Source organism: Bombina bombina, chromosome 5 (assembly GCF_027579735.1).
Source record: "Bombina bombina isolate aBomBom1 chromosome 5, aBomBom1.pri, whole genome shotgun sequence".
Taxonomy (NCBI): Eukaryota; Metazoa; Chordata; class Amphibia; order Anura; family Bombinatoridae; genus Bombina; species Bombina bombina.
The window spans coordinates 376469747-376490722 of NC_069503.1; positions in this window are offsets into that span (position 1 = coordinate 376469747).

The following is a 20976-nucleotide window of genomic DNA, read 5'->3' on the forward strand; positions in this document are numbered from 1 at the left end:
TATCTTTCAATGGGATCTTCCTAACGCCGGTATTTAGAGTCGTTTCTGAAGTGAGCGTTAGAACTCTAACGACAAAACTCCAGCCGCAGAAAAAAGTCAGGAGTTAAGAGCTTTCTGGGCTAACGCCGGTTCATAAAGCTCTTAACTACTGTACCCTAAAGTACACTAACACCCATAAACTACCTATGTACCCCTAAACCGAGGTCCCCCCACATCGCCGCAACTCGATTACATTTTTTTAACCCCTAATCTGCCGACCGCCACCTACGTTATCCTTATGTACCCCTAATCTGCTGCCCCTAACACCGCCGACCCCTATATTATATTTATTAACCCCTAACCTGCCCCCCACAACGTCGCCGACACCTGCATACACTTATTAACCCCTAATCTGCCGAGCGGACCTGAGCGCTACTATAATAAAGTTATTAACCCCTAATCCGCCTCACTAACCCTATCATAAATAGTATTAACCCCTAATCTGCCCTCCCTAACATCGCCGACACCTAACTTCAATTATTAACCCCTAATCTGACGACCGGAGCTCACCGCTATTCTAATAAATGTATTAACCCCTAAAGCTAAGTCTAACCCTAACACTAACACCCCCCTAAGTTAAATATAATTTTAATCTAACTAAATTAATTAACTCTTATTAAATAAATTATTCCTATTTAAAGCTAAATACTTACCTGTAAAATAAATCCTAATATAGCTACAATATAAATAATAATTACATTGTAGCTATTTTAGGATTAATATTTATTTTACAGGCAACTTGGTAATTATTTTAACTAGGTACAATAGCTATTAAATAGTTAAGAACTATTTAATAGCTACCTAGTTAAAATAATGACAAAATTACCTGTAAAATAAGTCCTAACCTAAGTTATAATTAAACCTAACACTACCCTATCAATAAATTAATTAAATAAAATACCTACAATTACCTACAATAAAACCTAACACTACACTATCAATAAATAAATTAAATACAATTTCTACAAATAACTACAATTACATAAACTAACTAAAGTACAAAAAATAAAAAAGAACTAAGTTACAAAAAATAAAAAAATATTTACAAACATAAGAAAAATATTACAACAATTTTAAACTAATTACACCTACTCTAAGCCCCCTAATAAAATAACAAAGACCCCCAAAATAAAAAAATGCCCTACCCTATTCTAAATTAATAAATTTAAAAGCTCTTTTACCTTACCAGCCCTGAACAGGGCCCTTTGCGGGGCATGCCCCAAGAAAATCAGCTCTTTTGCCTGTAAAAAAAAACATACAATACCCCCCCCCCAACATTACAACCCACCACCCACATACCCCTAATCTAACCCAAACCCCCCTTAAATAAACCTAACACTAAGCCCCTGAAGATCTTCCTACCTTGTTTTCACCTCACCGGGTATCACCGATCGGTCCTGGCTCCGATATCTTCATCCAACCCAAGCGGGGGCTACACATCCACTGAAGAAGTCCAGAAGAGGGTCCAAAGTCTTCCTCCTATCCGGCAAGAAGAGGACATCCGGACCGGCAAACATCTTCATCCAAGCGGCATCTTCGATCTTCTTCCATCTGGTGCGGAGCGGGTCCATGTTGAAGCAGCCGACGCGGATCCATCCTCTTCTTCCGGCGTCTCCCGACGAATGACGGTTCCTTTAAGGGACGTCATCCAAGATGGCGTCCCTCGAATTCCGATTGGCTGATAGTATTCTATCAGCCAATCGGAATTAAGGTAGGAATATTCTGATTGGCTGATGGAATCAGCCAATCAGAATCAAGTTCAATCCGATTGGCTGATCCAATCAGCCAATCAGATTGAACTCGCATTCTATTGGCTGATCGGAACAGCCAATAGAATGCGAGCTCAATCTGATTGGCTGATTGGATCAGCCAATCGGATTGAACTTGATTCTGATTGGCTGATTCCATCAGCCAATCAGAATATTCCTACCTTAATTCCGATTGGCTGATAGAATCCTATCAGCCAATCGGAATTCGAGGGACGCCATCTTGGATGACGTCCCTTAAAGGAACCGTCATTCGTCGGGAGACGCCGGAAGAAGAGGATGGATCCGCGTCGGCTGCTTCAACATGGACCCGCTCCGCACCAGATGGAAGAAGATCGAAGATGCTGCTTGGATGAAGATGTTTGCCGGTCCGGATGTCCTCTTCTTGCCGGATAGGAGGAAGACTTTGGACCCTCTTCTGGACTTCTTCAGTGGATGTCTATCCCCCGCTTGGGTTGGATGAAGATATCGGAGCCAGGACCGATCGGTGATACCCGGTGAGGTGAAGACAAGGTAGGAAGATCTTCAGGGGCTTAGTGTTAGGTTTATTTAAGGGGGGTTTGGGTTAGATTAGGGGTATGTGGGTGGTGGGTTGTAATGTTGGGGGGGGGTATTGTATTTTTTTTTTTACAGGCAAAAGAGCTGATTTTCTTGGGGCATGCCCCGCAAAGGGCCCTGTTCAGGGCTGGTAAGGTAAAAGAGCTTTTAAATTTATTAATTTAGAATAGGGTAGGGCATTTTTTTATTTTGGGGGTCTTTGTTATTTTATTAGGGGGCTTAGAGTAGGTGTAATTAGTTTAAAATTGTTGTAATATTTTTCTTATGTTTGTAAATATTTTTTTATTTTTTGTAACTTAGTTCTTTTTTATTTTTTGTACTTTAGTTAGTTTATGTAATTGTAGTTATTTGTAGAAATTGTATTTAATTTATTTATTGATAGTGTAGTGTTAGGTTTTATTGTAGGTAATTGTAGGTATTTTATTTAATTAATTTATTGATAGGGTAGTGTTAGGTTTAATTATAACTTAGGTTAGGACTTATTTTACAGGTAATTTTGTTATTATTTTAACTAGGTAACTATTAAATAGTTCTTAACTATTTAATAGCTATTGTACCTAGTTAAATAATTACCAAGTTGCCTGTAAAATAAATATTAATCCTAAAATAGCTACAATGTAATTATAATTTATATTGTAGCTATATTAGGATTTTTTTTACAGGTAAGTATTTAGCTTTAAATAGGAATAATTTATTTAATAAGAGTTAATTAATTTCGTTAGATGTAAATTATATTTAAGTTAGGGGGGTGTTAGTGTTAGGGTTAGACTTAGCTTTAGGGGTTAATACATTTATTTTAGTAGCGGTGAGCTCCGGTCATCAGATTAGGGGTTAATAATTGAAGTTAGGTGTCGGCGATGTTAGGGAGGGCAGATTAGGGGTTAATACTATTTATTATAGGGTTATTGAGGCGGGAGTGAGGCGGATTAGGGGTTAATAACTTTATTATAGTAGCGCTCAGGTCCGCTCGGCAGATTAGGGGTTAATAAGTGTAGGCAGGTGTCGGCGACGTTGAGGGGGGCAGATTAGGGGTTAATAAATATAATATAGGGGTCGGCGGTGTTAGGGGCAGCAGATTAGGGGTACATAGGTATAATGTAGGTAGCGGCGGTTTACGGAGCGGAAGATTAGGGGTTAATAATATAATGCAGGGGTCAGCGATAGCGGGGGCGGCAGATTAGGGGTTAATAAGTGTAAGGGTAGGGGTGTTTAGACTCGGGGTACATGTTAGAGTGTTAGGTGCAGACGTAGGAAGTGTTTTCTTATAGGAAACAATGGGGCTGCGTTAGGAGCTGAACGCTGCTTTTTTGCAGGTGTTAGGTTTTTTTTCAGCTCAAACAGCCCCATTATTTCCTATGGGAGAATCGTGCACGAGCACGTTTTTGAGGCTGGCCGCGTCCGTAAGCAACTCTGGTACCGAGAGTTGCATTTGCGGTAAAAATGCTCTACGCTCCTTTTTTGGAGCCTAACGCAGCATTTTTTGGGACTCTCGATACCAGAGTTAATTTTATGGTGCGGCCAGAAAAAAGCCTGCGTTGCGTTAACAGCCCATCTACCGCCAAACTCCAAATCTAGGCCTAAATTTGGTATTAAGACCTTGCAGGCTCCTCTTTTTGAGCCTATGCTTCTTTGGAAATTAAACTACTTTCTTGGAAAGTGTTATTTCTCTTGGCTATCTCTTCTGCTAGAAGAGTTTCTGAATTGTCTGCTCTCTCTTGTAAGTCTCCTTGTCTGATTTTCCATCTAGATAAAGCTGTTTCGCAGACTTTGTTTACATTTTTGCCTAAAGTTGTGAATTCTAACCACATTAATTGGGAAATTATTGTTCCGTCCTTGTGTCCTAATCCTAATAATTCTCTTGAAAGATCTTTACATTCTTTGGATGGGGTAAGAGCTTTGAAATATTATGTTGATGCTACTAAAGATTTCAGAAAGACTATTTTTCATTTTTTCTGGTTCTAGAAAAGGTCAGAAAGCTTCTGCCTTTTCTTTGTCATCTTGGTTGAAACGTTTGATTCACAAAGCTTATTTGGAGGCGGGCCAGGGATGTTTTTTGCTTCTTCAAAAGCAGCTTTTGGTAGAATGGTTCTTAGGGCAGCTGTCTCAGTTTGATTCTAGTGCCTAATATTTAGTTTTTTTGAATTTTTAAGAAAACTTAATTATTTTTTTAATTTAATTTCTCATCTGAAATAGCTGTTTTTATTTTATCCCTCCCTCTATAGTTGCTTGTGGACTTCCACATCTTAGGTATTATATCCCATCAGTAACTAGCTTGTGGACTCTCGCCACGTATATGAAAGAATACAAAATTTATGTAACAACTTACCTGATAAATTAATTTCTCCTACATTGGTGTGTCCGGTCCACGGCTTCATCCTTACTTGTGGGAATATTCTCTTCCCTAACAGGAAATGGCAAAGAGAGCACAGCAAAAGCTGCCCATATAGCTCCCCCTCTGGCTCCGCCCCCCAGTCATTCTCTTTGCCGCTCTGAACAAGTAGCATCTCCACGGGGATGGTAAAGAGTATGTGGTGTTAGTTGTAGTTTTTATTTCTTCTATCAAGAGTTTGTTATTTTAAAATAGTGCCGGTTTGTACTATTTACTCTACAACAGAAAGTGATGAAGAGTTCTGTTTAAAGAGGAGTATGATTTTAGCAACAGTAACTAAAATCCATTGCTGTTCCCACGCAGGACTGTTGAAACCAGAGAACTTCAGTTGGGGGGAACAGTTTGCAGACTTTTCTGCTCCAGGTATGACTAGTCTCTTTTCTAACAAGACATAGTAATGCTAGAAGACTGTCATTTTCCCTTATGGGATCGGTAAGCCATTTTCTTAGACTCATATCAGAATGAAGGCTTATAAATGGGCTATATACTGGTTGACACTATTGTGGGCTAAATCGATTGATTTATATAATATTTATATGACTTTTGGAGTGTTTTGGGACTTGAAAACACTTTTGGGAACGTTTTTATTACGCCTGGCAGTTGTTTAGACACCTAATCTAGTCAGGAAGGCCCCTTCACTCTGGTATGCAGAGGGAGGAGGCCTCATTTTCGCGCCTTAGTTGCGCAGTTACTTCTGGAAGCAGTGCATGCAGCTTCATGTGAGAGGGTCCTGTGGCCATAAAAACGATTTTTAGAAGGCTTATTTCTGTGGTGAATAACCCCCAAGGAAAGGTAAAGCCGCAGCAAAGGCTGTGGCAGGGACTGTAGTGGGTTTAAACTGGTAAATTGAACAATTAGCTCCGGTTTGCTCATTTAAGGGGTTAAAGACTTGAAATTTGGTGTGCAATACTTTCAAAGCATTAAGACACTAGGGTGCAAATTTTTCCTTCATAGTTTTTCAAACATTCAGAAATAAAGTGTACTCTTTTTATTATTTAAAGAGACAGTAACGGTTTTGTTTAAAAACGGTTTTATTGCATTAATAGCCTGCCTAAGTCTGCCTAACATGTCTATACCTTCAGATAGAATTTGTTCTATGTGTATGGAGGCCAAGGTGGTTCCCCCTTTAAATGTATGTGAAAATTGTGCCATGGCGTCCAAACAAAGTAAGGACAGTACTGTCACATTTAATAAGGTTGCCCAAGATGATTCTTCAAATGAAGGTAGTAGGGATAGTTCATCATCCTCTCATTCTGTGTCAACACCAGTTATGCCCACGCAGGCGACACCTAGTACATTTAGCGCGCCAATGCTTGTTACTATGCAGCAATTAACTGCAGTAATGGATAATTCTATAACAAATCTTTTATCCAAACTGCCAGCATTTCCCAGAAAGCGTGATTGCTCAGTTTTAAATACAGAGGATGAGCAAGTGGGCGCTGACGATAATTTATCTGTTATACCCTCACACCAGTCTGAATTGGCAGTGAGGGAGGGTCTGTCTGAGGTAGAAATTTCTGATTCAGGAAAAGTTTCTCAGCAGGCAGAACCTGATATCGTGACGTTTAAATTTAAGTTAGAACATCTCCGCGCCCTGCTTAAGGAGGTGCTAACTACTCTTGACGATTCCGACTCTTTGGTGATTCCAGAGAAATTGTGCAAAATGGACAAATTCCTTGAGGTCTCTGTGCACGCTGATGCCTTTCCGATACCCAAGAGGGTGGCGGACATAGTGAACAAGGAGTGGGAGAAGCCAGGTATACCTTTTGTCCCACCTCCTATATTTAAGAAAATGTTCCCCATTGTCGACCCTTGAAGGGACGCATGGCAAACAGTCCCTAAGGTTGAGGGGGCAGTTTCTACGTTGGCCAAGCGCACGACTATTCCTATTGAGGACAGTTGTGCTTTCAAAGATCCTATGGATAAAAAATTGGAAGGATTGCTTAAAAAGATATTTGTTCAGCAAGGTTTCCTTCTTCAGCCAATTTCGTGCATTATTCCTGTCACAACGGCGGCGTCTTTTTGGTTCGAGGAACTAGAAAATTCGCTCAATAAGGAGACTCCATATGAGGAAGTCATGGACAGAATTCACGCACTAAAGTTGGCTAATTCCTTTATTTTAGATGCCGCTTTGCAATTGGCAAAATTAGCGGCGAAAAATTCAAGTTTTGCAATAGTGGCGCGCAGAGCACTTTGGCTTAAATCTTGGTCGGCGGATGTGTCGTCCAAGACAAAACTGCTTAATATTCCTTTCAAAGGTAAGACCCTTTTTGGTCCAGATTTGAAGGAGATTATTTCAGACATCACTGGGGGGAAGGGCCATGCCCTCCCACAGGATAGGCCTTTCAAGGCTAAGAACAAATCTAATTTTCGCTCCTTTTGCAATTTCAGGAACGGACCGTCTCCTAACTCTGCAGCCTCTAGACAAGAGGGAAACACTTCCCAGCCTAAACCAGCATGGAAACCAATGCAGGGCTGGAACAAGGGTAAACAGGCCAAGAAGCCTGCTGCTGCTACCAAGACAGCATGAAGGGGTAGCCCCCGATCCGGGACCGGATCTAGTAGGGGGCAGACTTTCTCTCTTTGCTCAGGCTTGGGAAAGAGATGTTCCGGATCCCTGGGCACTAGAAATAGTCTCTCAGGGGTATCTTCTAGAGTTCAAGGAACTTCCTCCAAGGGGAAGGTTCCACATGTCTCGCTTATCTTCAGACCAGATAAAGAGACAGGCATTCTTACATTGCGTAAGAGACCTATTAAAGATGGGAGTGATACACCCAGTTCTAACAGCGGAACAAGGTCTGGGGTTTTACTCAAACCTGTTTGTAGTTCCCAAAAAAGAGGGAACTTTCAGGCCAATTCTGGATTTAAAAATTCTAAACAAATTCCTCAGAGTTCCATCATTCAAAATGGAAACTATTCGAACGATTTTACCAACAATCCAGGAGGGTCAATACATGACTACCGTGGACTTAAAGGATGCGTACCTACATATTCCTATCCACAAAGATCATCATCCGTTCCTAAGGTTCGCCTTTCTGGACAAACATTACCAGTTCGTGGCTCTTCCGTTCGGTTTAGCCACTGCTCCCAGAATTTTCACAAAGGTGCTAGGATCCCTGCTAGCGGTTCTAAGACCGAGGGGCATTGCGGTGGCACCTTACTTAGACGACATCCTAATTCAAGCGTCGTCCCTTTCCAGATCAAGGGCTCATACAGACATTGTATTAGCTTTTCTCAGGTCTCACGGGTGGAAGGTGAACGTAGAAAAGAGTTCCCTGTCCCCGTCTACAAGGGTTCCCTTTCTGGGAACAATAATAGATTCTGTAGAAATGAAGATCTTTCTGACAGAGGTCAGAAAATTAAAACTTCTAAACGCTTGTCAAGTTCTTCAATCTATCCCTCAGTCTTCCATAGCTCAGTGCATGGAAGTAATAGGGCTAATGGTTGCAGCAATGGACGTGGTTCCCTTTGCTCGAATTCATCTAAGACCATTGCAACTGTGCATGCTCAGACAGTGGAATGGGGATTATGCAGACTTGTCTCCCCAGATTCAAGTAGACAAGGTAACCAGAGACTCGCTCCGCTGGTGGTTGATTCAGGATCACCTGTCTCAGGGAATGAGTTTCCGCAGACCAGAGTGGGTCATCGTCACGACCGACGCCAGTCTCTTAGGCTGGGGCGCGGTCTGGGACTCCCTGAAAACTCAGGGTCTATGGTCTTGGGAAGAATCTCTCCTCCCGATAAACATTTTGGAACTGAGAGCGATATTCAATGCGCTCCTGGCCTGGCCTCACCTAGCGAAGGCCAGATTCATAAGATTTCAGTCGGACAACATGACGACTGTAGCGTACATCAATCATCAGGGGGGAACAAAGAGTTCCTTGGTGATGAGAGAGGTATCCAAGATCATCAAATGGGCGGAGGATCACTCCTGCCACCTATCTGCAATCCACATCCCAGGAGTAGACAACTGGGAGGCGGATTATTTGAGTCGTCAGACTTTCCATCCGGGGGAGTGGGAACTCCACCCGGAGGTCTTTGCCCAGTTAACTCAACTATGTGGCACTCCAGATATGGTTCTAATGGCGTCTTGTCAGAATTTCAAGGTTCCTTGTTACGAGTCCAGATCCAGGGATCCCAGGGCGACACTGGTGGATGCATTAGTGGCGCCTTGGTCGTTCAATCTAGCTTATGTGTTTCCACCGTTCCCTCTCCTTCCCAGGCTTGTAGCCAGGATCAAACAGGAGAAGGCATCGGTGATTCTAATAGCTCCTGCATGGCCACGCAGGACCTGGTATGCAGACCTGGTGAATATGTCATCGGCTTCCCCATGGAAGCTAGCTTTGAGACAGGATCTTCTAGTACAAGGTCCTTTCGAACATCCAAATCTAGTCTCTCTGCAACTGACTGCTTGGAAATTGAACGCTTGATTCTATCTAAGCGTGGGTTTTCAGATTCAGTTATAGATACTCTGGTTCAAGCCAGAAAACCTGTAACTAGGAAAATTTACCATAAGATATGGCAAAAATATATCCGTTGGTGTGAATCCAAGGGATTCTCTTGGAGTAAAATTAAAATTCCTAGGATTCTTTCCTTTCTCCAAGAGGGTTTGGATAAAGGTTTGTCAGCTAGTGTGATGATTACTTTTATTAATTTTACAATAAAGTAAATATTCACTATGTCTGAGTGTTTGCTTTCATTATCTCCCTAATATCATTACTAGTTAAAAGGGAACCTGTATGAAAGCGAAGTTTCTATAGGATTAGTAACAAATATAACAGATCTCTGAACTGAAATTCTAACAGTCAGAAAGACTCAAACCAAAGTAATATAATAAGTAAGAATATGGCTGCTATAATATAGATAATCGAATAGACAGATAAATAAAGTCACAACACTGTCTCAAGGCATACAACAGTATTCAGTAGTAAAGTTGATTATATCTAGAGCATCTATTGTCATAATATTGAGATATTAATGCTGTTTTGATGAAGTTGAAAAGTATCAAATATATTGTCTGAGTATGCGCTGTAAACAACTTCTTAAATACGAGGTGGAGAGGGTGGCATTTGTGAATACAGTTGGAGATCTCTTTTATAGCATGCTTTTTAGGGATAGATATGTACATACCTTATTAGTTTCTTATATATATATATATATATATATATATATATTACCCGTTATGTGCAATTTGAATGTTCGTGCTGCTCCGTGCTGAGTACTCAGCGTCTCTGGGCAGAGAGGCGCGCTGCACGCTCAGGTTGTGGAGCGGGTGGATGACGTCACTGTGCTGAAGAGGCTTGTTCGGGAGTTCCGCCTTGCAGCAGACTTACTCTGAAGTGCCGATAGAGGTAGCAACAGTGCTCAGTTGTTTGTATTGGAGATTCCGGTCAGGGAATGGAATGAAACAGAGTGAATAGTTTCAAAGGATTAATGTCCCAATAAGCTCTAAAAGTACTTAGAGAGGTTTAAGATTGCAACAATTAAAATATGCAGATACTTAGGAGGATTATAACAAACTTCCCTCAGACTGCAATAATCAAGCAATGCAGTGAGGAGGTGTGACTTAAATAGGGCTAAAGGATAGGGAGGAGATCTTGAATTAAAGGTATAGACTTTAGGCAAGATCATGACAGATCCCCCTCGTCAAGAACCCCCCCCCCCCACGAGATTGGGGTCCAGGCTTCATTGGATAAGATGAGTGAAATTCCCTCAATAAAGCCGGTGCATTCAAATCCCGTAAGGGAACCCAAGAATTTTCACTGTCATCATATCCTTTCCAGTGAACCAGGTATTCCAATGACCCTCTACGACGTCTAGAGTCCATTATGACATCAACTTCGTAATCCAGAGGATCCAGGATTGGAGTTCTGTAGACAAGTGGTTGTGGAATCCCTTTTCCCTGGTAGGGTTTCAAAAGCGAAACATGAAAGGAGGGATGGATATGCATATCTGTTGGTAGTTTCAAAGTCACTGCGTTGTCATTGATAATTTTAACAATGGGAAACGGACCAATAAACTGATCAGCTAGTTTTTTGGTAGGTACTGGTAGTTTGATGTTTTTAGTGGACAACCAAACAAGATCATTCAGGTTATACACTGGTGCTGGTATTCTCTTTTTGTCATAATATGTTTTCTGAGACTTTTTCGCCTCACTCAAATGATTTTGCAGTGTCGTCATGACTGTCTTCAGAGTGTCAGTGTAAGTTGAAACAGAAGGAGACTGTGAACAAGTTAAAGTGTTGGGATAAGATCTGGGATGATAACCATATGTGGCAAAAAACGGAGTTACTTTCGTTGATGAATTAACAGAATTATTATAAGCGAACTCAGCATTCGGTAACAGAGTGTACCAGTCATTCTGCTGTGTTGAAATGAAGCATCTGAGATACTGCTCCAAGGTCTGATTCAGTCGCTCAGTGAGTCCGTTAGATTGCGGATGAAATGCCGTAGTGAACTTAAGAGTTATTTGCAATGTTTGACATAGATATCTCCAAAATTTAGAGGTAAATTGACTACCTCGGTCTGATACAATCGAAGCTGGTAATCCATGTAGCTTAACGATGTGGTCATTAAATACTGTAGCCGTAGTGATGGCTGTAGGTGTCTTCTTTAAGGGAATAAAATGTGCCAATCTCGTTAGATGATCCACAACTACCATTATAGTGTTATGAGCATGTGATTGTGGTAAATCCACAATAAAATCTAACGAAATTACATCCCAAGGTTTCTGTGGTATAGGTAGTGGATTTAGTAATCCATATGGTTTATGGTGCTCTTTCTTTTTAGTTGCACAAATTTGACAATTGGAAATATACTCTTGGATTGCCATTTTCATTTGTGGCCACCAGTAGTTTCTATTGATGAACTCATTCGTCTTTTCAATACCAGGGTGTCCAGCTAATGGAGTATTATGGTGTTGTTGAATGATCTGTTTTCTTAAACAGATTGGTACATAAATTTTTTCTTTATACTTATATAGACCTGATTCTGAGTCAGGAGAACAGATAGGAGGTATTTCTAAATCAGATTGTTGTGCCCGATACAAGTCTGAGGTTACCAAAGTAGTAGAACCAATTATTTTGGAGAGAGGAATTACTTGAGTCATGTTTTCAGATTCTTCAGTTGATTCAAAAGACCTGGAGAGGGCATCAGCTTTTATATTCTTAGTACCGGGTATATGTGTGAGGGTAAAATTGAATCGATCCAGAAAGAGTGCCCATCGGACTTGTCTGGAAGATAATGTTTTATTCTTTTTAAGATATTGGAGATTCTTGTGGTCTGTGAACACTTGAAATGGCTGTGTGGTACCTTCAAGTAGGTGTCTCCAATGTTCCATAGCCGACTTCATAGCTAATAACTCCTTATCTCCAACTGAATAGTTTCTTTCTGCTGGAGTTAATCGCCGAGAGAAGTAGGCTACAGGATGTTGAAAAGAATCTTCCTGTCCAGGTTGTGAGAGTATTGCTCCGATTCCTACGTTAGACGCGTCAACCTCCAGAGTATATGATAGTTCAGGATCAGGTAAGCGTAAAACTGGTGCTGTAGTAAATTCTTTTTTTAGTTGTTGAAAAGCTTGTTCGGTTTTTAAATCCCATATATATTTCTGTTTCCCAGTCAGTTGAGTCAAAGGTTGAACAATTGAGGAGAAGTTATTGATGAATTTTCTGTAAAAATTGGTAAAACCCAGGAACCTCTGTAAGGATTTCATAGAGGTTGGGGTTGGCCAGTTTGCTATATCCGTTAATTTTTCCGGATCCATTTGTATACCTTTGGGTGAGATGATATACCCTAGGAATTTGATGGTGTCTTTGTGAAAATTACATTTTTCCATCTTTGCATACAAATGATGATCTCTCAGGGTTGCTAAAACCCATCTGACATGCTTTTTGTGATCTGTTAAATTTTTCGAATATATGAGAATATCGTCCAGATACACAATTACACAAACATCCATCAATTCTTTAAATATTTCATTTATAAAGAATTGGAATGTTGCTGGAACATTTGTTAATCCAAAAGGCATTACATTATATTGGAACAATCCATATCTGGTTTTAAATGCTGTCTTCCACTCATCCCCAGACTTCATACGAATTAAATTGTATGCGCCTTTAAGATCTAGCTTCGTAAAGATAGTTGCTCTATGAAGGCGTTCAATAATTTCAGGGATGAGTGGCAAGGGATAACGATTTTTAATGGTGACAGCATTTAATGCTCGATAGTCTATGATCGGTCTGAGTGTTCCGTCTTTGTTTGTCACAAAGAAAATAGCTGAAGCGATAGGAGATGAAGAAGGGGTGATAAAACCTTTTTTAAGATTTTCATCCAAATATTCTCTCAGATGTTTTAATTCTTTCTGGGATAGAGGAAAAATCCTTCCTGATGGTATTTCTATGCCTGGTTTAGTATCTATGGGACAATCGAAATGCCTGTGAGGTGGAAGTGTTTCAGCATGTTTTAAATTGAATACATCACTAAACTCTTTGTATTCATCAGGTAGTATTGATGTTATATGTCCTATTGTTAGGTAGGGATAACAGGTGTCTAAACAGTATTGTGATGTGAATGTAATATGATTATGTGACCAGTCAATAGATGGGATAATGATTCTGTAGCCAAGGGTACCCTAGAATTATTGGGTGTATGGATCTAGGAATAACATCAAATGTTAGGAATTCTTTATGTCCGTCAGGGGTGATTGTCAATAGAGGTATTGTGTGATGAGTGATAGGACCCTTTAAAATTTGTGTACCATCTATGACCCTTACAAAGACAGGACAGTTTTTCTGCATAATTGGGATTTTATTTAAATTCACAATAGATTCATCTATAAATAGACCATCTGCTCCTGAATCAACGATTGCCTCGTTCTGCACCTGTTGATGATCCCACTGTAAAGACAAGTTTAATACAAGGAGGGTTTGTTTTTTAGGTATTTCAACTTGGTAATCTTTGTTAAACTTACCCTTCTTTTGACGTAGAAGGATTGGACAACTGGCGACATCATGCTCCTTATTGGCACAAAACTAACACAAATTGGCTAATCGCCTTCTTTGTTTCTCATCCTGAGTAAGAGGTCCGCGTATAGTTCCAATTTCCATTGGAACAGGAGTGGAAGAAGCTTTCTCAGTATAGGAATGAAAAGGTTTCTTAAGAGTGCCTTCAAATTAATGTCTCTCACTCTTTCTTTCACGATATCTCCTGTCTATGGCAATACTTAACTTAATGAGAGCTTCCAATGTTTCAGGATAATCTACCCTTGAAAGTTCATCTATCAGGTGCTCAGAAAGGCCCAATCGGAATTGATTTTTCAAACTGAGTTCCACTGTGAGTCAGTGACCCATAGCTGAAAATCAGCTATGTAATCCTCTACTGCTCTTTTCCCTTGTTTGAGGGATCTTAACCTCTGTTCAGCAGTCTGTTGTTTGTTGATGTCATCATACAGTACTGCCATTGTAAGGAAAAAAATTTCTAATGAGTTTATTAGAGGATCTTCACTTTCTAGAAACCTATCTGCCCATGCTCAAGGCTCACCTGATAGATAAGATATAGCGGTGTACACTTTAATTTTGTCAGTACGGTAGGTTCTAGGTTTCAAAGTAAAAAGTAACATGCAAGCATTTTTAAACTCGCAAAATTTAGTGCGATCACCACTAAATGGTATGGGGGGATTTACATGTGGTTCAGGTATTTCATTTGTTTTTTGAGTAATGAATTAATTGAGAATTCGTTTTAAAGTACTGTTCTCATTTTTTATCTCTGTTAGTCCTTGGGCTAATATTTCCACTTTTTGATTCAGTGAGGTAATTTGATTTGACATTTCTAGGAGATCCATGATCAACCTGGAATTAAGTGCAAATGGAAATTTAATTTTTTAAGGCTTGATTATTCTGTGATGATTACTTTTATTAATTTTACAATAAAGTAAATATTCACTATGTCTGAGTGTTTGCTTTCATTAAACGAACAGGGACCCCCAAGCGCCTACCCACCGGAGGCAAAGGAAATAGGTGTAGCAGTATGTGCAATAAAACCTAATTTATTGCCTATACATATAAAAACTTAATAACTTAATACATACAATTCATACAATACATGGATCCATGAAAGATTACAATCAAATTACAATAAAATTACAATAAAATAACAGTAAAATACAAATGAATAAAACAAATGTTCGGAGTAAAAACAGATGATCAAAGTAAAACCAATGGTAAGTACAAAAAATAGCCTCCTAAATATGAAGTGCCATAGAATTCAGAGATATACAACAATGTGAACAAGTGGTGTACACGTAAAAAAGTGTAGAAATAAAAATGTAGAAATATACGTCAATCGATTCCAAATAAATGTCAATTAATCCTACACACGATGTGAAAAAATAGTGAAAAAAAGATGAAAAAAATGATGAAAATCCAAAAATTGTGAATGCAAAAATAAGTGATGTAAAAAATATATAAGTCAAACTATAGTCACCCAGATCCTGTGGGATCAAATAGTGGTTGAAAGTGTCCAAAATAATTGTGATGTAGTGAAGATGGGAAGATGGAGAAAATGCTGGGCCCACCGGGAGTGAACCAAATGTTCAAACCAAAACAATGATGATGTCCACCTAAAAAAACAAAAACAAATATGGTGCAGATACCTTCAAATAAGTATTATCTAAATGAAATGCAGCTTACCAATATCAGTCGACGCGTTTCGGCCTTGCTCTAGGCCTTTATCAAGACTGATTTGTTTAGGGATTATGCACCCTTATAAAGGATGTTGTGACCAATGGGTGTCTGAGGATTTTTGCGCCAAAAATAGGCTCCGCCCCCTTCCGGTGTCTCATGAATGTGGGCAATGTTTGTAATACGTTCCTATTCAGATGTCTGATGGGTATGGGCAAACTTTTGTGTTTATAAAAAATGCTTATAAACATATTCAAAGACGTTGTTTATAAATAGATAGATATAGTATAACTATAAAGAGTGATGTGTTTAAAAATCGATGTGTTTAAAATGATGTTTAAGATATTTTGTCGAGTGTATAGTATCACTTCCGGTGTTGACGGTCTGTGATGTCATATCCTGTTTATGAGATCTCTGAGTTGTGATCTAGTATTTATTAGCTGGATCAGTATGCCATTTAAGGCAGATTTTGGAATAATGTGTGTACAGTCCAAAAATATAACATATAAAATTCAAAATTTAAAATTTTAAAATAATAAAATAACTTCTGACCAGCTATGTTAAGGTTTCTTTGTTACTTCCGTTTTTTTCTTGGTTAATTCCGGTTGCGGCAAGCCATAATGCTCTTTTCGGTAAAGAACGTAGTGTTCTTTCTGGTGAGGACCATTATCTGGGGCTTGTGGTAAACTATATGTTTCTCAGTAAGGGAGAATTGATCATTTAGGGGTATGTTAAATTAGTAGCGTATCTAATATGGTCTTAAGGATAGTCACTTCCGGTTTGCGGCAGTGTAATGGCGCTTCCGGTTAAAACAGCGTGACAGTGTTTACTTCCGGTTGGGGCGATACAGTAGATATTCCTATCTGTCATAATCAAGGGGACTCTAATAGATCATGGTGCAGTACAAAGGTCATTTGACAACGAAATATATAAGGAACCATGAATAAAAACATAGATACATAGGTCAAACAGTATTGTATTATTATGTTCATTGAGGGGATGAATAATTAGAATAACTAGATTCCTAATTATTGGAAATAAGATAATTTCTTAGTGGATAAGGAATGTTCTCAAATCGTATGTTTACAGATCTTGGTATTGCCTATGTTATTGGTACAATATATACAGATATATGAAGATTGTTGAATCTAAACAGTAGAGCCAACCATTATATAACCACAGACTTACAAGGGGGGGGGTTCGATTCTATATCCTATGTGATGTAGGTGTCGTTTAATCTAACTAGGGCCGTGACGTCACTTTCAGTGGTATGTCAAATCTGACGTTGCTGGTTACAATAATAATAGGTAAATTGGGCCAAATAAATTGGTGTCATATCTGCTTTTAAAATATGACTGAGAGCAGCTTATGCCACTGCTAATATATATATATATATGGTTCGTGACATCACACCATAGATCGCCAACTCTATTGGTGGTTAGTAAATCACGGTGATGGAGGCGTAGAACAATAGTAATTTAGTGGAATTTCCAAAAACATGTTGATGTGGTGTTTGCAAAGGTGCTTACATGAATGTCTATATGTGTCCAAAGTTATATGGTGAGGGAAGGGGATTAGTTTCTTCTTGAGGGAGAAAGACTGGCTATATATACATCTTAATGGTGGTATCAGAGAGGTTGTATTACCTTTAAGTTTTAGTTTTTAGAGAGAGGATGACCATATTACCAAAAGACTAGACGGCTCAACGTGGCTCAGAAAGAAGAGGCTTAGTAGATGTGGAAAAGTACCACATGATATGTTTAGCCTTTAAACTTTGGCTTTAGAACTAGGTATTAGTTTGTATATAAACCATAAACATGAACTTGGTGTCTATGACAAGTAACTATAATAAGTCAGATCTTGTTACAGATCTATAATAGACCTAGTATACAAATGTTTCGAATATACAGATATTAAGACATTATGTCATTTTAAAAGGTGGGAGAAGTCATCTTTATTATTAAGTCCCTTAGGGTGGAGACAGTCCAGAGTGAAAATCCATTTGGATTCTGTAATTAGTCATTTCTTTTCAAAGTTACCTCCTCTCCATCCTTTAATGACCTTTTGGATACCCATAAAGGTTAAATCTTTGATGTTCCCATTATGTTTCAATGTAAAATGTTTATAAAGGGATGTTTCCATATTGCATTTTTCAATTAGCAACAGATGTTCGCGTATTCTGTCCCTGAGGGGTCTCGTTGTTTGGCCCACATATTGTAGGCCGCACGGACATTGTAACATATATACAATCCCTTTATCTTGACAACGTATCATGTCATGAATCTTATGAGTTACCCCTGTATTATGGCATTTGAATGTTTTTGATTTTAATCCACATTTACATGCCTTACAGGACAGACAAGGGAAAAAACCTTTAATGTTCTTTCCAAAGACATCTTTCAGTCTGCCTGGATCTTTCTTACATATACTCGGTGCGATCTTATTTCTTAAATTTTTAGTTTTCCTGTATATGAATTTTGGTCTAGAGGGTAATTTCTCACCGATTAGGTCATCCTCCTTTAGGAGTGCCCAGTGTTTATTGAAAATTTTCTCAATAATATCTCTGTTTTGACTGTATTCCATAATCATTGGGATATCTAGAAGATCATTATTTTCTTCCTTTGATTTTATTTTGTACTTAGTTAAATCGGTGCGTTTCATCTTGTCTATTTCCGATATTTCTTTATCCAACAGCTCTTCGGTGTATCCTCTCTCTAGGAATTTTGATTTAATTATCTGAGATTGTTCTTCCCATTTCACATGTGTTGAGCAGTTCTTTCTCATCCTCAGCAATTGTCCTTTTGGTATGTTCTTCTTCCAAGTGTTGTGATGACAGCTCGTCATGTGGATATAGTTGTTGCTATCCACATCTTTGAAGTATGTGGAGGTGTCGATCTTGCCGTTATTAATTTTTATCTTCAAATCTAAGAAGTTTATCTCTTTGTTACTCCACTCGTATGTTATTTTCAAATTGTTGACGTTGTTATTCATTACTTCAATGGTAAAATCCAGATCTTCCTTAGTCCCTTTCCATACCATAAGGATATCGTCAATGTAGCGACGGTAGAGGACCAGGTCCGCGCTTGCTGGGCAGGACTCCCAAAATATGTGTTCCCATTTCCCCATATAGAGGTTCGCATAACTTGGCGCGAACCTGGTCCCCATCGCCGTGCCACAGACTTGTTGGTAGTAGATTCCATTATCGTAAAAGTAGTTGTGTTTCAGAATGAATCTGATGCTGTCCAACATAAAATCCATCTGGTCTGTAGGCATTTCTGAGTCTTTTGCAAGAAAGAATTCTACCGCCTCTATTCCCTGTTGGTGTGGGATGCTGGTGTACAGGGATGTGACATCACACGTGACCATGATGAATCCATCTTCCCAGACTAGTTCTTCCAGTAGGTTTAGTATCTGGGTTGAGTCCTTCAGATATGATGGGAGCTGTCTTACGTATTTCTGCAGGTTGAGATCTATGTATTCTGACAGATTACTACTTAAGGAGCCGATCCCAGATATTATCGGTCTCCCTGGTGGACTTTGAAGGGATTTGTGTATTTTCGGAAGATGGTACATTACTGGAGTGATAGGGTAGTCGATATTAATGTAATTGTATTCTTTCTCGTTTAGGATTCCTATTTCTTTTGCTCCATCCAGCATGTTCATTAGTTCTCTTTTATACAGTTTTACTGGGTCAGCTGGCAGTTTCTTATAGGTGCTTTGGTCACCTAGGATCCTTTCATTTTCTTTTCTATAGTCGCTTTTGTTGAGGATGACTATGCCTCCCCCTTTATCCGCTGGCTTTATGATTATATTGTGATTTTTCTCCAAATCTGTGATGGTTCTGATCTGTTGGTCAGTAAGATTATGCTTCTTAATCTTCAATTGTTTTGGTTTCAAATCTTTTATTTCTTTGCATACAACGGTCTCAAAGGTTTCTATTGCTGTTCCTTTGCTGCTGGTCGGATAGAATACAGACTTTGGTTTGAGTCCAGTATGTAGATAAGGGTCTCCTTCTCCCAATTGGGTTTGTTTCCTTGGTGCCCAGATCGATCTCTCCACTGGTGTTTTCGAAAAGAACCTCTTAAGCGTGAGCTTCCTGACAAATTCTTTTACATTAATAAAAGTTTGGAATTTGTCAAGGCTCCTTGTGGGGGCAAAAGATAGCCCGAATTGTAAAATAGTCGTCTCATCTTTTGTCAGTGTATGACTGCTTAAATTGAAGATGCCATTAGCACTCTTCTGACTTCCTGTATCAGTAGGGGTAGGGCTGGTTTTCTTCTGTGTTTTATTTATTTTCGCCCCTCCTCTACATCCTCTGTGGGTCTTCTTCCTGTGCGTGAGGATGTTGGTTCCTCCCATTCCACGTTCAATCGTGGTCTCGGGGGTCTTTCTTTGTAATGATTGTGATCTACCCCTAAAAAAGGGGGGGGAGATTTCTCTCCAGCTTCAATGTGTTTCGTATGATCTTTTCTTATTTCCATCTTTCTCATGCGTTGTTGGTTGTTTGTTTCATCTCTTGTATTTGGGGATCCTTCATGTTGTTTGCCAGTAGCTTTCTGCGCTCCCCCTTTCCATACAGGGGTTCTATATGTGTCCCTGTTGTCATAGTTATAGTCGGTCTCATGTCTTCTCCTTGGATCATCTGAATAGGAATTATTTCTGTTATATTCATAGGGTTTCTCGTAGTCTCCTCGTATGTCATGATAGGAACTTTCCTCATTGTAATAAAATCTTCTTGGTTGGTCATAATAGTCCCTTCTCGACTGGTCGTAGTAGTTTCTTCGTCTGTTTGAGTACATTGGTCCCCATCCCTGGGCTTGGTTCCTCCTATTTTGTCGGAAACCTCTTCTCCTTTCTGGGGAATATCCATCTCTCCATCTTACATTCGAATTAGTGTCATATTCCCTATTGTCGGGACGTCCTGTACGATTATAATTATAATCAGTTCTTGTCCACTGATCTCTTTTGTCATATGGAAATGGTCTGTTATGGTCGTATTGATGTCTATAATGATGTCTATAATGATCTCTAGGAGCACTATATGAATCATAGGTTTTTCTTTTTTGTGGTACTTGTCTGTTTGGATGTGTACTATGTTCTTGGTTATATACTTGATCATGACACCTAGGTGTAGGTTTAGAAATATCCCCTATGGTGTCAGTTTGTATTATGTTATCCTCTCTCATAGTGTCTGGTTCTCTCTGATCCGTTACCTTTCTGTCTGTGCTTTCTTTATTTTCCACTTCTCTAAGTAATTTTCTAGTTTTTTTGTGTATTGTGTCGTCTCTCACTTTTTTTATCTTTTTAACTAGATTCTCTTTTCTCTCAGAGATATCTTTCGATTCCAGGCCCTCTAAGTTTAGTAGAATTTCTTCGTTTACCCTAATCTCACGGTCCATCTCTGAAGCGAGAGATTCTCTATATTCAATAATCAATTTCATCAATTGTCTTGATGTATTGATTAAGACTAATCTCCATTTTTCAGAGATAGAGTCTGAGAGAGGGAATGCACACTCTTTGTGGGTAATGAGTCTCTTAGGTATAATGT